Here is a 16181-nt window from a genome sequence, read left to right on the forward strand (position 1 = left end):
GCGGGCATAAGAGCAAGGAGAGTGGCTAGTATGTCGGATGCGATCATACCAGCACTAAAGCACCGGATCCCATCAGAACTCCGAAGTTAAGCGTGCTTGGGCGAGAGTAGTACTAGGATGGGTGACCTCCTGGGAAGTCCTCGTGTTGCATTCCTTTTTTTTTTATTATTATTGTTCTGTCCTTCCATTTCGCCGCATTCCTCGGACATTTTCGGGCTTTTCCTCGTGCGCTCGTGGTCGGACGGATAAAACGGTGAGGCGACCCGCACGGAGGACCTTGGATGCGGGGCCCACGCGGCTCGGGCGGCGCGTCGAGGTGCGGGCATAAGAGCAAGGAGAGTGGCTAGTATGTCGGATGCGATCATACCAGCACTAAAGCACCGGATCCCATCAGAACTCCGAAGTTAAGCGTGCTTGGGCGAGAGTAGTACTAGGATGGGTGACCTCCTGGGAAGTCCTCGTGTTGCATTCCTTTTTTTTTTATTATTATTGTTCTGTCCTTCCATTTCGCCGCATTCCTCGGACATTTTCGGGCTTTTCCTCGTGCGCTCGTGGTCGGACGGATAAAACGGTGAGGCGACCCGCACGGAGGACCTTGGATGCGGGGCCCACGCGGCTCGGGCGGCGCGTCGAGGTGCGGGCATAAGAGCAAGGAGAGTGGCTAGTATGTCGGATGCGATCATACCAGCACTAAAGCACCGGATCCCATCAGAACTCCGAAGTTAAGCGTGCTTGGGCGAGAGTAGTACTAGGATGGGTGACCTCCTGGGAAGTCCTCGTGTTGCATTCCTTTTTTTTTTATTATTATTGTTCTGTCCTTCCATTTCGCCGCATTCCTCGGACATTTTCGGGCTTTTCCTCGTGCGCTCGTGGTCGGACGGATAAAACGGTGAGGCGACCCGCACGGAGGACCTTGGATGCGGGGCCCACGCGGCTCGGGCGGCGCGTCGAGGTGCGGGCATAAGAGCAAGGAGAGTGGCTAGTATGTCGGATGCGATCATACCAGCACTAAAGCACCGGATCCCATCAGAACTCCGAAGTTAAGCGTGCTTGGGCGAGAGTAGTACTAGGATGGGTGACCTCCTGGGAAGTCCTCGTGTTGCATTCCTTTTTTTTTTATTATTATTGTTCTGTCCTTCCATTTCGCCGCATTCCTCGGACATTTTCGGGCTTTTCCTCGTGCGCTCGTGGTCGGACGGATAAAACGGTGAGGCGACCCGCACGGAGGACCTTGGATGCGGGGCCCACGCGGCTCGGGCGGCGCGTCGAGGTGCGGGCATAAGAGCAAGGAGAGTGGCTAGTATGTCGGATGCGATCATACCAGCACTAAAGCACCGGATCCCATCAGAACTCCGAAGTTAAGCGTGCTTGGGCGAGAGTAGTACTAGGATGGGTGACCTCCTGGGAAGTCCTCGTGTTGCATTCCTTTTTTTTTTATTATTATTGTTCTGTCCTTCCATTTCGCCGCATTCCTCGGACATTTTCGGGCTTTTCCTCGTGCGCTCGTGGTCGGACGGATAAAACGGTGAGGCGACCCGCACGGAGGACCTTGGATGCGGGGCCCACGCGGCTCGGGCGGCGCGTCGAGGTGCGGGCATAAGAGCAAGGAGAGTGGCTAGTATGTCGGATGCGATCATACCAGCACTAAAGCACCGGATCCCATCAGAACTCCGAAGTTAAGCGTGCTTGGGCGAGAGTAGTACTAGGATGGGTGACCTCCTGGGAAGTCCTCGTGTTGCATTCCTTTTTTTTTTATTATTATTGTTCTGTCCTTCCATTTCGCCGCATTCCTCGGACATTTTCGGGCTTTTCCTCGTGCGCTCGTGGTCGGACGGATAAAACGGTGAGGCGACCCGCACGGAGGACCTTGGATGCGGGGCCCACGCGGCTCGGGCGGCGCGTCGAGGTGCGGGCATAAGAGCAAGGAGAGTGGCTAGTATGTCGGATGCGATCATACCAGCACTAAAGCACCGGATCCCATCAGAACTCCGAAGTTAAGCGTGCTTGGGCGAGAGTAGTACTAGGATGGGTGACCTCCTGGGAAGTCCTCGTGTTGCATTCCTTTTTTTTTTATTATTATTGTTCTGTCCTTCCATTTCGCCGCATTCCTCGGACATTTTCGGGCTTTTCCTCGTGCGCTCGTGGTCGGACGGATAAAACGGTGAGGCGACCCGCACGGAGGACCTTGGATGCGGGGCCCACGCGGCTCGGGCGGCGCGTCGAGGTGCGGGCATAAGAGCAAGGAGAGTGGCTAGTATGTCGGATGCGATCATACCAGCACTAAAGCACCGGATCCCATCAGAACTCCGAAGTTAAGCGTGCTTGGGCGAGAGTAGTACTAGGATGGGTGACCTCCTGGGAAGTCCTCGTGTTGCATTCCTTTTTTTTTTATTATTATTGTTCTGTCCTTCCATTTCGCCGCATTCCTCGGACATTTTCGGGCTTTTCCTCGTGCGCTCGTGGTCGGACGGATAAAACGGTGAGGCGACCCGCACGGAGGACCTTGGATGCGGGGCCCACGCGGCTCGGGCGGCGCGTCGAGGTGCGGGCATAAGAGCAAGGAGAGTGGCTAGTATGTCGGATGCGATCATACCAGCACTAAAGCACCGGATCCCATCAGAACTCCGAAGTTAAGCGTGCTTGGGCGAGAGTAGTACTAGGATGGGTGACCTCCTGGGAAGTCCTCGTGTTGCATTCCTTTTTTTTTTATTATTATTGTTCTGTCCTTCCATTTCGCCGCATTCCTCGGACATTTTCGGGCTTTTCCTCGTGCGCTCGTGGTCGGACGGATAAAACGGTGAGGCGACCCGCACGGAGGACCTTGGATGCGGGGCCCACGCGGCTCGGGCGGCGCGTCGAGGTGCGGGCATAAGAGCAAGGAGAGTGGCTAGTATGTCGGATGCGATCATACCAGCACTAAAGCACCGGATCCCATCAGAACTCCGAAGTTAAGCGTGCTTGGGCGAGAGTAGTACTAGGATGGGTGACCTCCTGGGAAGTCCTCGTGTTGCATTCCTTTTTTTTTTATTATTATTGTTCTGTCCTTCCATTTCGCCGCATTCCTCGGACATTTTCGGGCTTTTCCTCGTGCGCTCGTGGTCGGACGGATATAAACGGTGAGGCGACCCGCACGGAGGACCTTGGATGCGGGGCCCACGCGGCTCGGGCGGCGCGTCGAGGTGCGGGCATAAGAGCAAGGAGAGTGGCTAGTATGTCGGATGCGATCATACCAGCACTAAAGCACCGGATCCCATCAGAACTCCGAAGTTAAGCGTGCTTGGGCGAGAGTAGTACTAGGATGGGTGACCTCCTGGGAAGTCCTCGTGTTGCATTCCTTTTTTTTTTATTATTATTGTTCTGTCCTTCCATTTCGCCGCATTCCTCGGACATTTTCGGGCTTTTCCTCGTGCGCTCGTGGTCGGACGGATAAAACGGTGAGGCGACCCGCACGGAGGACCTTGGATGCGGGGCCCACGCGGCTCGGGCGGCGCGTCGAGGTGCGGGCATAAGAGCAAGGAGAGTGGCTAGTATGTCGGATGCGATCATACCAGCACTAAAGCACCGGATCCCATCAGAACTCCGAAGTTAAGCGTGCTTGGGCGAGAGTAGTACTAGGATGGGTGACCTCCTGGGAAGTCCTCGTGTTGCATTCCTTTTTTTTTTATTATTATTGTTCTGTCCTTCCATTTCGCCGCATTCCTCGGACATTTTCGGGCTTTTCCTCGTGCGCTCGTGGTCGGACGGATAAAACGGTGAGGCGACCCGCACGGAGGACCTTGGATGCGGGGCCCACGCGGCTCGGGCGGCGCGTCGAGGTGCGGGCATAAGAGCAAGGAGAGTGGCTAGTATGTCGGATGCGATCATACCAGCACTAAAGCACCGGATCCCATCAGAACTCCGAAGTTAAGCGTGCTTGGGCGAGAGTAGTACTAGGATGGGTGACCTCCTGGGAAGTCCTCGTGTTGCATTCCTTTTTTTTTTATTATTATTGTTCTGTCCTTCCATTTCGCCGCATTCCTCGGACATTTTCGGGCTTTTCCTCGTGCGCTCGTGGTCGGACGGATAAAACGGTGAGGCGACCCGCACGGAGGACCTTGGATGCGGGGCCCACGCGGCTCGGGCGGCGCGTCGAGGTGCGGGCATAAGAGCAAGGAGAGTGGCTAGTATGTCGGATGCGATCATACCAGCACTAAAGCACCGGATCCCATCAGAACTCCGAAGTTAAGCGTGCTTGGGCGAGAGTAGTACTAGGATGGGTGACCTCCTGGGAAGTCCTCGTGTTGCATTCCTTTTTTTTTTATTATTATTGTTCTGTCCTTCCATTTCGCCGCATTCCTCGGACATTTTCGGGCTTTTCCTCGTGCGCTCGTGGTCGGACGGATAAAACGGTGAGGCGACCCGCACGGAGGACCTTGGATGCGGGGCCCACGCGGCTCGGGCGGCGCGTCGAGGTGCGGGCATAAGAGCAAGGAGAGTGGCTAGTATGTCGGATGCGATCATACCAGCACTAAAGCACCGGATCCCATCAGAACTCCGAAGTTAAGCGTGCTTGGGCGAGAGTAGTACTAGGATGGGTGACCTCCTGGGAAGTCCTCGTGTTGCATTCCTTTTTTTTTTATTATTATTGTTCTGTCCTTCCATTTCGCCGCATTCCTCGGACATTTTCGGGCTTTTCCTCGTGCGCTCGTGGTCGGACGGATAAAACGGTGAGGCGACCCGCACGGAGGACCTTGGATGCGGGGCCCACGCGGCTCGGGCGGCGCGTCGAGGTGCGGGCATAAGAGCAAGGAGAGTGGCTAGTATGTCGGATGCGATCATACCAGCACTAAAGCACCGGATCCCATCAGAACTCCGAAGTTAAGCGTGCTTGGGCGAGAGTAGTACTAGGATGGGTGACCTCCTGGGAAGTCCTCGTGTTGCATTCCTTTTTTTTTTATTATTATTGTTCTGTCCTTCCATTTCGCCGCATTCCTCGGACATTTTCGGGCTTTTCCTCGTGCGCTCGTGGTCGGACGGATAAAACGGTGAGGCGACCCGCACGGAGGACCTTGGATGCGGGGCCCACGCGGCTCGGGCGGCGCGTCGAGGTGCGGGCATAAGAGCAAGGAGAGTGGCTAGTATGTCGGATGCGATCATACCAGCACTAAAGCACCGGATCCCATCAGAACTCCGAAGTTAAGCGTGCTTGGGCGAGAGTAGTACTAGGATGGGTGACCTCCTGGGAAGTCCTCGTGTTGCATTCCTTTTTTTTTTATTATTATTGTTCTGTCCTTCCATTTCGCCGCATTCCTCGGACATTTTCGGGCTTTTCCTCGTGCGCTCGTGGTCGGACGGATAAAACGGTGAGGCGACCCGCACGGAGGACCTTGGATGCGGGGCCCACGCGGCTCGGGCGGCGCGTCGAGGTGCGGGCATAAGAGCAAGGAGAGTGGCTAGTATGTCGGATGCGATCATACCAGCACTAAAGCACCGGATCCCATCAGAACTCCGAAGTTAAGCGTGCTTGGGCGAGAGTAGTACTAGGATGGGTGACCTCCTGGGAAGTCCTCGTGTTGCATTCCTTTTTTTTTTATTATTATTGTTCTGTCCTTCCATTTCGCCGCATTCCTCGGACATTTTCGGGCTTTTCCTCGTGCGCTCGTGGTCGGACGGATAAAACGGTGAGGCGACCCGCACGGAGGACCTTGGATGCGGGGCCCACGCGGCTCGGGCGGCGCGTCGAGGTGCGGGCATAAGAGCAAGGAGAGTGGCTAGTATGTCGGATGCGATCATACCAGCACTAAAGCACCGGATCCCATCAGAACTCCGAAGTTAAGCGTGCTTGGGCGAGAGTAGTACTAGGATGGGTGACCTCCTGGGAAGTCCTCGTGTTGCATTCCTTTTTTTTTTATTATTATTGTTCTGTCCTTCCATTTCGCCGCATTCCTCGGACATTTTCGGGCTTTTCCTCGTGCGCTCGTGGTCGGACGGATAAAACGGTGAGGCGACCCGCACGGAGGACCTTGGATGCGGGGCCCACGCGGCTCGGGCGGCGCGTCGAGGTGCGGGCATAAGAGCAAGGAGAGTGGCTAGTATGTCGGATGCGATCATACCAGCACTAAAGCACCGGATCCCATCAGAACTCCGAAGTTAAGCGTGCTTGGGCGAGAGTAGTACTAGGATGGGTGACCTCCTGGGAAGTCCTCGTGTTGCATTCCTTTTTTTTTTATTATTATTGTTCTGTCCTTCCATTTCGCCGCATTCCTCGGACATTTTCGGGCTTTTCCTCGTGCGCTCGTGGTCGGACGGATAAAACGGTGAGGCGACCCGCACGGAGGACCTTGGATGCGGGGCCCACGCGGCTCGGGCGGCGCGTCGAGGTGCGGGCATAAGAGCAAGGAGAGTGGCTAGTATGTCGGATGCGATCATACCAGCACTAAAGCACCGGATCCCATCAGAACTCCGAAGTTAAGCGTGCTTGGGCGAGAGTAGTACTAGGATGGGTGACCTCCTGGGAAGTCCTCGTGTTGCATTCCTTTTTTTTTTATTATTATTGTTCTGTCCTTCCATTTCGCCGCATTCCTCGGACATTTTCGGGCTTTTCCTCGTGCGCTCGTGGTCGGACGGATAAAACGGTGAGGCGACCCGCACGGAGGACCTTGGATGCGGGGCCCACGCGGCTCGGGCGGCGCGTCGAGGTGCGGGCATAAGAGCAAGGAGAGTGGCTAGTATGTCGGATGCGATCATACCAGCACTAAAGCACCGGATCCCATCAGAACTCCGAAGTTAAGCGTGCTTGGGCGAGAGTAGTACTAGGATGGGTGACCTCCTGGGAAGTCCTCGTGTTGCATTCCTTTTTTTTTTATTATTATTGTTCTGTCCTTCCATTTCGCCGCATTCCTCGGACATTTTCGGGCTTTTCCTCGTGCGCTCGTGGTCGGACGGATAAAACGGTGAGGCGACCCGCACGGAGGACCTTGGATGCGGGGCCCACGCGGCTCGGGCGGCGCGTCGAGGTGCGGGCATAAGAGCAAGGAGAGTGGCTAGTATGTCGGATGCGATCATACCAGCACTAAAGCACCGGATCCCATCAGAACTCCGAAGTTAAGCGTGCTTGGGCGAGAGTAGTACTAGGATGGGTGACCTCCTGGGAAGTCCTCGTGTTGCATTCCTTTTTTTTTTATTATTATTGTTCTGTCCTTCCATTTCGCCGCATTCCTCGGACATTTTCGGGCTTTTCCTCGTGCGCTCGTGGTCGGACGGATAAAACGGTGAGGCGACCCGCACGGAGGACCTTGGATGCGGGGCCCACGCGGCTCGGGCGGCGCGTCGAGGTGCGGGCATAAGAGCAAGGAGAGTGGCTAGTATGTCGGATGCGATCATACCAGCACTAAAGCACCGGATCCCATCAGAACTCCGAAGTTAAGCGTGCTTGGGCGAGAGTAGTACTAGGATGGGTGACCTCCTGGGAAGTCCTCGTGTTGCATTCCTTTTTTTTTTATTATTATTGTTCTGTCCTTCCATTTCGCCGCATTCCTCGGACATTTTCGGGCTTTTCCTCGTGCGCTCGTGGTCGGACGGATAAAACGGTGAGGCGACCCGCACGGAGGACCTTGGATGCGGGGCCCACGCGGCTCGGGCGGCGCGTCGAGGTGCGGGCATAAGAGCAAGGAGAGTGGCTAGTATGTCGGATGCGATCATACCAGCACTAAAGCACCGGATCCCATCAGAACTCCGAAGTTAAGCGTGCTTGGGCGAGAGTAGTACTAGGATGGGTGACCTCCTGGGAAGTCCTCGTGTTGCATTCCTTTTTTTTTTATTATTATTGTTCTGTCCTTCCATTTCGCCGCATTCCTCGGACATTTTCGGGCTTTTCCTCGTGCGCTCGTGGTCGGACGGATAAAACGGTGAGGCGACCCGCACGGAGGACCTTGGATGCGGGGCCCACGCGGCTCGGGCGGCGCGTCGAGGTGCGGGCATAAGAGCAAGGAGAGTGGCTAGTATGTCGGATGCGATCATACCAGCACTAAAGCACCGGATCCCATCAGAACTCCGAAGTTAAGCGTGCTTGGGCGAGAGTAGTACTAGGATGGGTGACCTCCTGGGAAGTCCTCGTGTTGCATTCCTTTTTTTTTTATTATTATTGTTCTGTCCTTCCATTTCGCCGCATTCCTCGGACATTTTCGGGCTTTTCCTCGTGCGCTCGTGGTCGGACGGATAAAACGGTGAGGCGACCCGCACGGAGGACCTTGGATGCGGGGCCCACGCGGCTCGGGCGGCGCGTCGAGGTGCGGGCATAAGAGCAAGGAGAGTGGCTAGTATGTCGGATGCGATCATACCAGCACTAAAGCACCGGATCCCATCAGAACTCCGAAGTTAAGCGTGCTTGGGCGAGAGTAGTACTAGGATGGGTGACCTCCTGGGAAGTCCTCGTGTTGCATTCCTTTTTTTTTTATTATTATTGTTCTGTCCTTCCATTTCGCCGCATTCCTCGGACATTTTCGGGCTTTTCCTCGTGCGCTCGTGGTCGGACGGATAAAACGGTGAGGCGACCCGCACGGAGGACCTTGGATGCGGGGCCCACGCGGCTCGGGCGGCGCGTCGAGGTGCGGGCATAAGAGCAAGGAGAGTGGCTAGTATGTCGGATGCGATCATACCAGCACTAAAGCACCGGATCCCATCAGAACTCCGAAGTTAAGCGTGCTTGGGCGAGAGTAGTACTAGGATGGGTGACCTCCTGGGAAGTCCTCGTGTTGCATTCCTTTTTTTTTTATTATTATTGTTCTGTCCTTCCATTTCGCCGCATTCCTCGGACATTTTCGGGCTTTTCCTCGTGCGCTCGTGGTCGGACGGATAAAACGGTGAGGCGACCCGCACGGAGGACCTTGGATGCGGGGCCCACGCGGCTCGGGCGGCGCGTCGAGGTGCGGGCATAAGAGCAAGGAGAGTGGCTAGTATGTCGGATGCGATCATACCAGCACTAAAGCACCGGATCCCATCAGAACTCCGAAGTTAAGCGTGCTTGGGCGAGAGTAGTACTAGGATGGGTGACCTCCTGGGAAGTCCTCGTGTTGCATTCCTTTTTTTTTTATTATTATTGTTCTGTCCTTCCATTTCGCCGCATTCCTCGGACATTTTCGGGCTTTTCCTCGTGCGCTCGTGGTCGGACGGATAAAACGGTGAGGCGACCCGCACGGAGGACCTTGGATGCGGGGCCCACGCGGCTCGGGCGGCGCGTCGAGGTGCGGGCATAAGAGCAAGGAGAGTGGCTAGTATGTCGGATGCGATCATACCAGCACTAAAGCACCGGATCCCATCAGAACTCCGAAGTTAAGCGTGCTTGGGCGAGAGTAGTACTAGGATGGGTGACCTCCTGGGAAGTCCTCGTGTTGCATTCCTTTTTTTTTTATTATTATTGTTCTGTCCTTCCATTTCGCCGCATTCCTCGGACATTTTCGGGCTTTTCCTCGTGCGCTCGTGGTCGGACGGATAAAACGGTGAGGCGACCCGCACGGAGGACCTTGGATGCGGGGCCCACGCGGCTCGGGCGGCGCGTCGAGGTGCGGGCATAAGAGCAAGGAGAGTGGCTAGTATGTCGGATGCGATCATACCAGCACTAAAGCACCGGATCCCATCAGAACTCCGAAGTTAAGCGTGCTTGGGCGAGAGTAGTACTAGGATGGGTGACCTCCTGGGAAGTCCTCGTGTTGCATTCCTTTTTTTTTTATTATTATTGTTCTGTCCTTCCATTTCGCCGCATTCCTCGGACATTTTCGGGCTTTTCCTCGTGCGCTCGTGGTCGGACGGATAAAACGGTGAGGCGACCCGCACGGAGGACCTTGGATGCGGGGCCCACGCGGCTCGGGCGGCGCGTCGAGGTGCGGGCATAAGAGCAAGGAGAGTGGCTAGTATGTCGGATGCGATCATACCAGCACTAAAGCACCGGATCCCATCAGAACTCCGAAGTTAAGCGTGCTTGGGCGAGAGTAGTACTAGGATGGGTGACCTCCTGGGAAGTCCTCGTGTTGCATTCCTTTTTTTTTTATTATTATTGTTCTGTCCTTCCATTTCGCCGCATTCCTCGGACATTTTCGGGCTTTTCCTCGTGCGCTCGTGGTCGGACGGATAAAACGGTGAGGCGACCCGCACGGAGGACCTTGGATGCGGGGCCCACGCGGCTCGGGCGGCGCGTCGAGGTGCGGGCATAAGAGCAAGGAGAGTGGCTAGTATGTCGGATGCGATCATACCAGCACTAAAGCACCGGATCCCATCAGAACTCCGAAGTTAAGCGTGCTTGGGCGAGAGTAGTACTAGGATGGGTGACCTCCTGGGAAGTCCTCGTGTTGCATTCCTTTTTTTTTTATTATTATTGTTCTGTCCTTCCATTTCGCCGCATTCCTCGGACATTTTCGGGCTTTTCCTCGTGCGCTCGTGGTCGGACGGATAAAACGGTGAGGCGACCCGCACGGAGGACCTTGGATGCGGGGCCCACGCGGCTCGGGCGGCGCGTCGAGGTGCGGGCATAAGAGCAAGGAGAGTGGCTAGTATGTCGGATGCGATCATACCAGCACTAAAGCACCGGATCCCATCAGAACTCCGAAGTTAAGCGTGCTTGGGCGAGAGTAGTACTAGGATGGGTGACCTCCTGGGAAGTCCTCGTGTTGCATTCCTTTTTTTTTTATTATTATTGTTCTGTCCTTCCATTTCGCCGCATTCCTCGGACATTTTCGGGCTTTTCCTCGTGCGCTCGTGGTCGGACGGATAAAACGGTGAGGCGACCCGCACGGAGGACCTTGGATGCGGGGCCCACGCGGCTCGGGCGGCGCGTCGAGGTGCGGGCATAAGAGCAAGGAGAGTGGCTAGTATGTCGGATGCGATCATACCAGCACTAAAGCACCGGATCCCATCAGAACTCCGAAGTTAAGCGTGCTTGGGCGAGAGTAGTACTAGGATGGGTGACCTCCTGGGAAGTCCTCGTGTTGCATTCCTTTTTTTTTTATTATTATTGTTCTGTCCTTCCATTTCGCCGCATTCCTCGGACATTTTCGGGCTTTTCCTCGTGCGCTCGTGGTCGGACGGATAAAACGGTGAGGCGACCCGCACGGAGGACCTTGGATGCGGGGCCCACGCGGCTCGGGCGGCGCGTCGAGGTGCGGGCATAAGAGCAAGGAGAGTGGCTAGTATGTCGGATGCGATCATACCAGCACTAAAGCACCGGATCCCATCAGAACTCCGAAGTTAAGCGTGCTTGGGCGAGAGTAGTACTAGGATGGGTGACCTCCTGGGAAGTCCTCGTGTTGCATTCCTTTTTTTTTTATTATTATTGTTCTGTCCTTCCATTTCGCCGCATTCCTCGGACATTTTCGGGCTTTTCCTCGTGCGCTCGTGGTCGGACGGATAAAACGGTGAGGCGACCCGCACGGAGGACCTTGGATGCGGGGCCCACGCGGCTCGGGCGGCGCGTCGAGGTGCGGGCATAAGAGCAAGGAGAGTGGCTAGTATGTCGGATGCGATCATACCAGCACTAAAGCACCGGATCCCATCAGAACTCCGAAGTTAAGCGTGCTTGGGCGAGAGTAGTACTAGGATGGGTGACCTCCTGGGAAGTCCTCGTGTTGCATTCCTTTTTTTTTTATTATTATTGTTCTGTCCTTCCATTTCGCCGCATTCCTCGGACATTTTCGGGCTTTTCCTCGTGCGCTCGTGGTCGGACGGATAAAACGGTGAGGCGACCCGCACGGAGGACCTTGGATGCGGGGCCCACGCGGCTCGGGCGGCGCGTCGAGGTGCGGGCATAAGAGCAAGGAGAGTGGCTAGTATGTCGGATGCGATCATACCAGCACTAAAGCACCGGATCCCATCAGAACTCCGAAGTTAAGCGTGCTTGGGCGAGAGTAGTACTAGGATGGGTGACCTCCTGGGAAGTCCTCGTGTTGCATTCCTTTTTTTTTTATTATTATTGTTCTGTCCTTCCATTTCGCCGCATTCCTCGGACATTTTCGGGCTTTTCCTCGTGCGCTCGTGGTCGGACGGATAAAACGGTGAGGCGACCCGCACGGAGGACCTTGGATGCGGGGCCCACGCGGCTCGGGCGGCGCGTCGAGGTGCGGGCATAAGAGCAAGGAGAGTGGCTAGTATGTCGGATGCGATCATACCAGCACTAAAGCACCGGATCCCATCAGAACTCCGAAGTTAAGCGTGCTTGGGCGAGAGTAGTACTAGGATGGGTGACCTCCTGGGAAGTCCTCGTGTTGCATTCCTTTTTTTTTTATTATTATTGTTCTGTCCTTCCATTTCGCCGCATTCCTCGGACATTTTCGGGCTTTTCCTCGTGCGCTCGTGGTCGGACGGATAAAACGGTGAGGCGACCCGCACGGAGGACCTTGGATGCGGGGCCCACGCGGCTCGGGCGGCGCGTCGAGGTGCGGGCATAAGAGCAAGGAGAGTGGCTAGTATGTCGGATGCGATCATACCAGCACTAAAGCACCGGATCCCATCAGAACTCCGAAGTTAAGCGTGCTTGGGCGAGAGTAGTACTAGGATGGGTGACCTCCTGGGAAGTCCTCGTGTTGCATTCCTTTTTTTTTTATTATTATTGTTCTGTCCTTCCATTTCGCCGCATTCCTCGGACATTTTCGGGCTTTTCCTCGTGCGCTCGTGGTCGGACGGATAAAACGGTGAGGCGACCCGCACGGAGGACCTTGGATGCGGGGCCCACGCGGCTCGGGCGGCGCGTCGAGGTGCGGGCATAAGAGCAAGGAGAGTGGCTAGTATGTCGGATGCGATCATACCAGCACTAAAGCACCGGATCCCATCAGAACTCCGAAGTTAAGCGTGCTTGGGCGAGAGTAGTACTAGGATGGGTGACCTCCTGGGAAGTCCTCGTGTTGCATTCCTTTTTTTTTTATTATTATTGTTCTGTCCTTCCATTTCGCCGCATTCCTCGGACATTTTCGGGCTTTTCCTCGTGCGCTCGTGGTCGGACGGATAAAACGGTGAGGCGACCCGCACGGAGGACCTTGGATGCGGGGCCCACGCGGCTCGGGCGGCGCGTCGAGGTGCGGGCATAAGAGCAAGGAGAGTGGCTAGTATGTCGGATGCGATCATACCAGCACTAAAGCACCGGATCCCATCAGAACTCCGAAGTTAAGCGTGCTTGGGCGAGAGTAGTACTAGGATGGGTGACCTCCTGGGAAGTCCTCGTGTTGCATTCCTTTTTTTTTTATTATTATTGTTCTGTCCTTCCATTTCGCCGCATTCCTCGGACATTTTCGGGCTTTTCCTCGTGCGCTCGTGGTCGGACGGATAAAACGGTGAGGCGACCCGCACGGAGGACCTTGGATGCGGGGCCCACGCGGCTCGGGCGGCGCGTCGAGGTGCGGGCATAAGAGCAAGGAGAGTGGCTAGTATGTCGGATGCGATCATACCAGCACTAAAGCACCGGATCCCATCAGAACTCCGAAGTTAAGCGTGCTTGGGCGAGAGTAGTACTAGGATGGGTGACCTCCTGGGAAGTCCTCGTGTTGCATTCCTTTTTTTTTTATTATTATTGTTCTGTCCTTCCATTTCGCCGCATTCCTCGGACATTTTCGGGCTTTTCCTCGTGCGCTCGTGGTCGGACGGATAAAACGGTGAGGCGACCCGCACGGAGGACCTTGGATGCGGGGCCCACGCGGCTCGGGCGGCGCGTCGAGGTGCGGGCATAAGAGCAAGGAGAGTGGCTAGTATGTCGGATGCGATCATACCAGCACTAAAGCACCGGATCCCATCAGAACTCCGAAGTTAAGCGTGCTTGGGCGAGAGTAGTACTAGGATGGGTGACCTCCTGGGAAGTCCTCGTGTTGCATTCCTTTTTTTTTTATTATTATTGTTCTGTCCTTCCATTTCGCCGCATTCCTCGGACATTTTCGGGCTTTTCCTCGTGCGCTCGTGGTCGGACGGATAAAACGGTGAGGCGACCCGCACGGAGGACCTTGGATGCGGGGCCCACGCGGCTCGGGCGGCGCGTCGAGGTGCGGGCATAAGAGCAAGGAGAGTGGCTAGTATGTCGGATGCGATCATACCAGCACTAAAGCACCGGATCCCATCAGAACTCCGAAGTTAAGCGTGCTTGGGCGAGAGTAGTACTAGGATGGGTGACCTCCTGGGAAGTCCTCGTGTTGCATTCCTTTTTTTTTATTATTATTGTTCTGTCCTTCCATTTCGCCGCATTCCTCGGACATTTTCGGGCTTTTCCTCGTGCGCTCGTGGTCGGACGGATAAAACGGTGAGGCGACCCGCACGGAGGACCTTGGATGCGGGGCCCACGCGGCTCGGGCGGCGCGTCGAGGTGCGGGCATAAGAGCAAGGAGAGTGGCTAGTATGTCGGATGCGATCATACCAGCACTAAAGCACCGGATCCCATCAGAACTCCGAAGTTAAGCGTGCTTGGGCGAGAGTAGTACTAGGATGGGTGACCTCCTGGGAAGTCCTCGTGTTGCATTCCTTTTTTTTTTATTATTATTGTTCTGTCCTTCCATTTCGCCGCATTCCTCGGACATTTTCGGGCTTTTCCTCGTGCGCTCGTGGTCGGACGGATAAAACGGTGAGGCGACCCGCACGGAGGACCTTGGATGCGGGGCCCACGCGGCTCGGGCGGCGCGTCGAGGTGCGGGCATAAGAGCAAGGAGAGTGGCTAGTATGTCGGATGCGATCATACCAGCACTAAAGCACCGGATCCCATCAGAACTCCGAAGTTAAGCGTGCTTGGGCGAGAGTAGTACTAGGATGGGTGACCTCCTGGGAAGTCCTCGTGTTGCATTCCTTTTTTTTTTATTATTATTGTTCTGTCCTTCCATTTCGCCGCATTCCTCGGACATTTTCGGGCTTTTCCTCGTGCGCTCGTGGTCGGACGGATAAAACGGTGAGGCGACCCGCACGGAGGACCTTGGATGCGGGGCCCACGCGGCTCGGGCGGCGCGTCGAGGTGCGGGCATAAGAGCAAGGAGAGTGGCTAGTATGTCGGATGCGATCATACCAGCACTAAAGCACCGGATCCCATCAGAACTCCGAAGTTAAGCGTGCTTGGGCGAGAGTAGTACTAGGATGGGTGACCTCCTGGGAAGTCCTCGTGTTGCATTCCTTTTTTTTTATTATTATTGTTCTGTCCTTCCATTTCGCCGCATTCCTCGGACATTTTCGGGCTTTTCCTCGTGCGCTCGTGGTCGGACGGATAAAACGGTGAGGCGACCCGCACGGAGGACCTTGGATGCGGGGCCCACGCGGCTCGGGCGGCGCGTCGAGGTGCGGGCATAAGAGCAAGGAGAGTGGCTAGTATGTCGGATGCGATCATACCAGCACTAAAGCACCGGATCCCATCAGAACTCCGAAGTTAAGCGTGCTTGGGCGAGAGTAGTACTAGGATGGGTGACCTCCTGGGAAGTCCTCGTGTTGCATTCCTTTTTTTTTTATTATTATTGTTCTGTCCTTCCATTTCGCCGCATTCCTCGGACATTTTCGGGCTTTTCCTCGTGCGCTCGTGGTCGGACGGATAAAACGGTGAGGCGACCCGCACGGAGGACCTTGGATGCGGGGCCCACGCGGCTCGGGCGGCGCGTCGAGGTGCGGGCATAAGAGCAAGGAGAGTGGCTAGTATGTCGGATGCGATCATACCAGCACTAAAGCACCGGATCCCATCAGAACTCCGAAGTTAAGCGTGCTTGGGCGAGAGTAGTACTAGGATGGGTGACCTCCTGGGAAGTCCTCGTGTTGCATTCCTTTTTTTTTTATTATTATTGTTCTGTCCTTCCATTTCGCCGCATTCCTCGGACATTTTCGGGCTTTTCCTCGTGCGCTCGTGGTCGGACGGATAAAACGGTGAGGCGACCCGCACGGAGGACCTTGGATGCGGGGCCCACGCGGCTCGGGCGGCGCGTCGAGGTGCGGGCATAAGAGCAAGGAGAGTGGCTAGTATGTCGGATGCGATCATACCAGCACTAAAGCACCGGATCCCATCAGAACTCCGAAGTTAAGCGTGCTTGGGCGAGAGTAGTACTAGGATGGGTGACCTCCTGGGAAGTCCTCGTGTTGCATTCCTTTTTTTTTTATTATTATTGTTCTGTCCTTCCATTTCGCCGCATTCCTCGGACATTTTCGGGCTTTTCCTCGTGCGCTCGTGGTCGGACGGATAAAACGGTGAGGCGACCCGCACGGAGGACCTTGGA

General features: G+C 55.6%; 51 non-coding genes across 51 annotated transcripts; all 51 read left to right on the forward strand.

Moving 5' to 3' along the window:
- Positions 1 to 35: 35 nt before the first annotated feature.
- On the forward strand, positions 36 to 154 carry LOC117834851 (5S ribosomal RNA). The gene has a single exon (XR_004635820.2). It is a non-coding gene; the product is annotated as a 5S ribosomal RNA (ribosomal RNA).
- Positions 155 to 353: 199 nt separating this feature from the next.
- On the forward strand, positions 354 to 472 carry LOC117834834 (5S ribosomal RNA). The gene has a single exon (XR_004635805.2). It is a non-coding gene; the product is annotated as a 5S ribosomal RNA (ribosomal RNA).
- Positions 473 to 671: 199 nt separating this feature from the next.
- Positions 672 to 790, forward strand: LOC117834878 (5S ribosomal RNA). Its single transcript, XR_004635839.2, has one exon. It is a non-coding gene; the product is annotated as a 5S ribosomal RNA (ribosomal RNA).
- Positions 791 to 989: 199 nt separating this feature from the next.
- On the forward strand, positions 990 to 1108 carry LOC117834840 (5S ribosomal RNA). The gene has a single exon (XR_004635810.2). It is a non-coding gene; the product is annotated as a 5S ribosomal RNA (ribosomal RNA).
- Positions 1109 to 1307: 199 nt separating this feature from the next.
- Positions 1308 to 1426, forward strand: LOC117834830 (5S ribosomal RNA). The gene has a single exon (XR_004635801.2). It is a non-coding gene; the product is annotated as a 5S ribosomal RNA (ribosomal RNA).
- A 199-nt stretch (positions 1427 to 1625) lies between these two features.
- Positions 1626 to 1744, forward strand: LOC117834872 (5S ribosomal RNA). Its single transcript, XR_004635836.2, has one exon. It is a non-coding gene; the product is annotated as a 5S ribosomal RNA (ribosomal RNA).
- Positions 1745 to 1943: 199 nt separating this feature from the next.
- LOC117834947 (5S ribosomal RNA) lies at positions 1944 to 2062 on the forward strand. Its single transcript, XR_004635898.1, has one exon. It is a non-coding gene; the product is annotated as a 5S ribosomal RNA (ribosomal RNA).
- A 199-nt stretch (positions 2063 to 2261) lies between these two features.
- On the forward strand, positions 2262 to 2380 carry LOC117834881 (5S ribosomal RNA). The gene has a single exon (XR_011896942.1). It is a non-coding gene; the product is annotated as a 5S ribosomal RNA (ribosomal RNA).
- A 199-nt stretch (positions 2381 to 2579) lies between these two features.
- LOC117834876 (5S ribosomal RNA) lies at positions 2580 to 2698 on the forward strand. Its single transcript, XR_004635838.2, has one exon. It is a non-coding gene; the product is annotated as a 5S ribosomal RNA (ribosomal RNA).
- Positions 2699 to 2897: 199 nt separating this feature from the next.
- On the forward strand, positions 2898 to 3016 carry LOC117834845 (5S ribosomal RNA). The gene has a single exon (XR_004635815.2). It is a non-coding gene; the product is annotated as a 5S ribosomal RNA (ribosomal RNA).
- A 200-nt stretch (positions 3017 to 3216) lies between these two features.
- Positions 3217 to 3335, forward strand: LOC117834864 (5S ribosomal RNA). The gene has a single exon (XR_004635831.2). It is a non-coding gene; the product is annotated as a 5S ribosomal RNA (ribosomal RNA).
- Positions 3336 to 3534: 199 nt separating this feature from the next.
- LOC117834865 (5S ribosomal RNA) lies at positions 3535 to 3653 on the forward strand. Its single transcript, XR_004635832.2, has one exon. It is a non-coding gene; the product is annotated as a 5S ribosomal RNA (ribosomal RNA).
- Positions 3654 to 3852: 199 nt separating this feature from the next.
- LOC117834836 (5S ribosomal RNA) lies at positions 3853 to 3971 on the forward strand. The gene has a single exon (XR_004635807.2). It is a non-coding gene; the product is annotated as a 5S ribosomal RNA (ribosomal RNA).
- Positions 3972 to 4170: 199 nt separating this feature from the next.
- Positions 4171 to 4289, forward strand: LOC117834867 (5S ribosomal RNA). Its single transcript, XR_004635834.2, has one exon. It is a non-coding gene; the product is annotated as a 5S ribosomal RNA (ribosomal RNA).
- A 199-nt stretch (positions 4290 to 4488) lies between these two features.
- On the forward strand, positions 4489 to 4607 carry LOC117834841 (5S ribosomal RNA). The gene has a single exon (XR_004635811.2). It is a non-coding gene; the product is annotated as a 5S ribosomal RNA (ribosomal RNA).
- A 199-nt stretch (positions 4608 to 4806) lies between these two features.
- LOC140220386 (5S ribosomal RNA) lies at positions 4807 to 4925 on the forward strand. Its single transcript, XR_011896339.1, has one exon. It is a non-coding gene; the product is annotated as a 5S ribosomal RNA (ribosomal RNA).
- Positions 4926 to 5124: 199 nt separating this feature from the next.
- On the forward strand, positions 5125 to 5243 carry LOC140220391 (5S ribosomal RNA). The gene has a single exon (XR_011896344.1). It is a non-coding gene; the product is annotated as a 5S ribosomal RNA (ribosomal RNA).
- Positions 5244 to 5442: 199 nt separating this feature from the next.
- Positions 5443 to 5561, forward strand: LOC140220399 (5S ribosomal RNA). The gene has a single exon (XR_011896352.1). It is a non-coding gene; the product is annotated as a 5S ribosomal RNA (ribosomal RNA).
- Positions 5562 to 5760: 199 nt separating this feature from the next.
- LOC140220409 (5S ribosomal RNA) lies at positions 5761 to 5879 on the forward strand. The gene has a single exon (XR_011896362.1). It is a non-coding gene; the product is annotated as a 5S ribosomal RNA (ribosomal RNA).
- A 199-nt stretch (positions 5880 to 6078) lies between these two features.
- On the forward strand, positions 6079 to 6197 carry LOC140220420 (5S ribosomal RNA). Its single transcript, XR_011896373.1, has one exon. It is a non-coding gene; the product is annotated as a 5S ribosomal RNA (ribosomal RNA).
- Positions 6198 to 6396: 199 nt separating this feature from the next.
- Positions 6397 to 6515, forward strand: LOC140220430 (5S ribosomal RNA). The gene has a single exon (XR_011896383.1). It is a non-coding gene; the product is annotated as a 5S ribosomal RNA (ribosomal RNA).
- Positions 6516 to 6714: 199 nt separating this feature from the next.
- LOC140220441 (5S ribosomal RNA) lies at positions 6715 to 6833 on the forward strand. The gene has a single exon (XR_011896394.1). It is a non-coding gene; the product is annotated as a 5S ribosomal RNA (ribosomal RNA).
- Positions 6834 to 7032: 199 nt separating this feature from the next.
- LOC140220452 (5S ribosomal RNA) lies at positions 7033 to 7151 on the forward strand. The gene has a single exon (XR_011896405.1). It is a non-coding gene; the product is annotated as a 5S ribosomal RNA (ribosomal RNA).
- Positions 7152 to 7350: 199 nt separating this feature from the next.
- Positions 7351 to 7469, forward strand: LOC140220462 (5S ribosomal RNA). Its single transcript, XR_011896415.1, has one exon. It is a non-coding gene; the product is annotated as a 5S ribosomal RNA (ribosomal RNA).
- Positions 7470 to 7668: 199 nt separating this feature from the next.
- LOC140220472 (5S ribosomal RNA) lies at positions 7669 to 7787 on the forward strand. The gene has a single exon (XR_011896425.1). It is a non-coding gene; the product is annotated as a 5S ribosomal RNA (ribosomal RNA).
- Positions 7788 to 7986: 199 nt separating this feature from the next.
- On the forward strand, positions 7987 to 8105 carry LOC140220482 (5S ribosomal RNA). Its single transcript, XR_011896434.1, has one exon. It is a non-coding gene; the product is annotated as a 5S ribosomal RNA (ribosomal RNA).
- Positions 8106 to 8304: 199 nt separating this feature from the next.
- On the forward strand, positions 8305 to 8423 carry LOC140220492 (5S ribosomal RNA). The gene has a single exon (XR_011896444.1). It is a non-coding gene; the product is annotated as a 5S ribosomal RNA (ribosomal RNA).
- Positions 8424 to 8622: 199 nt separating this feature from the next.
- Positions 8623 to 8741, forward strand: LOC140220503 (5S ribosomal RNA). The gene has a single exon (XR_011896455.1). It is a non-coding gene; the product is annotated as a 5S ribosomal RNA (ribosomal RNA).
- A 199-nt stretch (positions 8742 to 8940) lies between these two features.
- Positions 8941 to 9059, forward strand: LOC140220514 (5S ribosomal RNA). The gene has a single exon (XR_011896466.1). It is a non-coding gene; the product is annotated as a 5S ribosomal RNA (ribosomal RNA).
- A 199-nt stretch (positions 9060 to 9258) lies between these two features.
- LOC140220525 (5S ribosomal RNA) lies at positions 9259 to 9377 on the forward strand. The gene has a single exon (XR_011896478.1). It is a non-coding gene; the product is annotated as a 5S ribosomal RNA (ribosomal RNA).
- A 199-nt stretch (positions 9378 to 9576) lies between these two features.
- Positions 9577 to 9695, forward strand: LOC140220536 (5S ribosomal RNA). The gene has a single exon (XR_011896489.1). It is a non-coding gene; the product is annotated as a 5S ribosomal RNA (ribosomal RNA).
- Positions 9696 to 9894: 199 nt separating this feature from the next.
- Positions 9895 to 10013, forward strand: LOC140220544 (5S ribosomal RNA). Its single transcript, XR_011896496.1, has one exon. It is a non-coding gene; the product is annotated as a 5S ribosomal RNA (ribosomal RNA).
- A 199-nt stretch (positions 10014 to 10212) lies between these two features.
- On the forward strand, positions 10213 to 10331 carry LOC140220554 (5S ribosomal RNA). The gene has a single exon (XR_011896506.1). It is a non-coding gene; the product is annotated as a 5S ribosomal RNA (ribosomal RNA).
- Positions 10332 to 10530: 199 nt separating this feature from the next.
- LOC140220564 (5S ribosomal RNA) lies at positions 10531 to 10649 on the forward strand. The gene has a single exon (XR_011896514.1). It is a non-coding gene; the product is annotated as a 5S ribosomal RNA (ribosomal RNA).
- Positions 10650 to 10848: 199 nt separating this feature from the next.
- Positions 10849 to 10967, forward strand: LOC140220569 (5S ribosomal RNA). The gene has a single exon (XR_011896518.1). It is a non-coding gene; the product is annotated as a 5S ribosomal RNA (ribosomal RNA).
- Positions 10968 to 11166: 199 nt separating this feature from the next.
- On the forward strand, positions 11167 to 11285 carry LOC140220578 (5S ribosomal RNA). Its single transcript, XR_011896523.1, has one exon. It is a non-coding gene; the product is annotated as a 5S ribosomal RNA (ribosomal RNA).
- A 199-nt stretch (positions 11286 to 11484) lies between these two features.
- Positions 11485 to 11603, forward strand: LOC140220587 (5S ribosomal RNA). The gene has a single exon (XR_011896532.1). It is a non-coding gene; the product is annotated as a 5S ribosomal RNA (ribosomal RNA).
- Positions 11604 to 11802: 199 nt separating this feature from the next.
- LOC140220597 (5S ribosomal RNA) lies at positions 11803 to 11921 on the forward strand. The gene has a single exon (XR_011896535.1). It is a non-coding gene; the product is annotated as a 5S ribosomal RNA (ribosomal RNA).
- Positions 11922 to 12120: 199 nt separating this feature from the next.
- Positions 12121 to 12239, forward strand: LOC140220606 (5S ribosomal RNA). The gene has a single exon (XR_011896536.1). It is a non-coding gene; the product is annotated as a 5S ribosomal RNA (ribosomal RNA).
- A 199-nt stretch (positions 12240 to 12438) lies between these two features.
- LOC140220611 (5S ribosomal RNA) lies at positions 12439 to 12557 on the forward strand. Its single transcript, XR_011896539.1, has one exon. It is a non-coding gene; the product is annotated as a 5S ribosomal RNA (ribosomal RNA).
- A 199-nt stretch (positions 12558 to 12756) lies between these two features.
- Positions 12757 to 12875, forward strand: LOC140220622 (5S ribosomal RNA). The gene has a single exon (XR_011896540.1). It is a non-coding gene; the product is annotated as a 5S ribosomal RNA (ribosomal RNA).
- A 199-nt stretch (positions 12876 to 13074) lies between these two features.
- Positions 13075 to 13193, forward strand: LOC140220633 (5S ribosomal RNA). Its single transcript, XR_011896542.1, has one exon. It is a non-coding gene; the product is annotated as a 5S ribosomal RNA (ribosomal RNA).
- Positions 13194 to 13392: 199 nt separating this feature from the next.
- LOC140220642 (5S ribosomal RNA) lies at positions 13393 to 13511 on the forward strand. The gene has a single exon (XR_011896546.1). It is a non-coding gene; the product is annotated as a 5S ribosomal RNA (ribosomal RNA).
- A 199-nt stretch (positions 13512 to 13710) lies between these two features.
- On the forward strand, positions 13711 to 13829 carry LOC140220651 (5S ribosomal RNA). The gene has a single exon (XR_011896550.1). It is a non-coding gene; the product is annotated as a 5S ribosomal RNA (ribosomal RNA).
- A 199-nt stretch (positions 13830 to 14028) lies between these two features.
- Positions 14029 to 14147, forward strand: LOC140220660 (5S ribosomal RNA). Its single transcript, XR_011896552.1, has one exon. It is a non-coding gene; the product is annotated as a 5S ribosomal RNA (ribosomal RNA).
- A 198-nt stretch (positions 14148 to 14345) lies between these two features.
- On the forward strand, positions 14346 to 14464 carry LOC140220664 (5S ribosomal RNA). Its single transcript, XR_011896553.1, has one exon. It is a non-coding gene; the product is annotated as a 5S ribosomal RNA (ribosomal RNA).
- Positions 14465 to 14663: 199 nt separating this feature from the next.
- LOC140220665 (5S ribosomal RNA) lies at positions 14664 to 14782 on the forward strand. Its single transcript, XR_011896554.1, has one exon. It is a non-coding gene; the product is annotated as a 5S ribosomal RNA (ribosomal RNA).
- A 199-nt stretch (positions 14783 to 14981) lies between these two features.
- LOC140220666 (5S ribosomal RNA) lies at positions 14982 to 15100 on the forward strand. Its single transcript, XR_011896555.1, has one exon. It is a non-coding gene; the product is annotated as a 5S ribosomal RNA (ribosomal RNA).
- A 198-nt stretch (positions 15101 to 15298) lies between these two features.
- On the forward strand, positions 15299 to 15417 carry LOC140220667 (5S ribosomal RNA). Its single transcript, XR_011896556.1, has one exon. It is a non-coding gene; the product is annotated as a 5S ribosomal RNA (ribosomal RNA).
- A 199-nt stretch (positions 15418 to 15616) lies between these two features.
- LOC140220668 (5S ribosomal RNA) lies at positions 15617 to 15735 on the forward strand. Its single transcript, XR_011896557.1, has one exon. It is a non-coding gene; the product is annotated as a 5S ribosomal RNA (ribosomal RNA).
- A 199-nt stretch (positions 15736 to 15934) lies between these two features.
- LOC140220669 (5S ribosomal RNA) lies at positions 15935 to 16053 on the forward strand. Its single transcript, XR_011896558.1, has one exon. It is a non-coding gene; the product is annotated as a 5S ribosomal RNA (ribosomal RNA).
- The last annotated feature ends 128 nt before the right edge of the window (positions 16054 to 16181 follow it).

The sequence above is a fragment of the Setaria viridis genome, chromosome 8 (assembly GCF_005286985.2).
Source record: "Setaria viridis chromosome 8, Setaria_viridis_v4.0, whole genome shotgun sequence".
Lineage (NCBI taxonomy): Eukaryota > Viridiplantae > Streptophyta > Magnoliopsida > Poales > Poaceae > Setaria > Setaria viridis.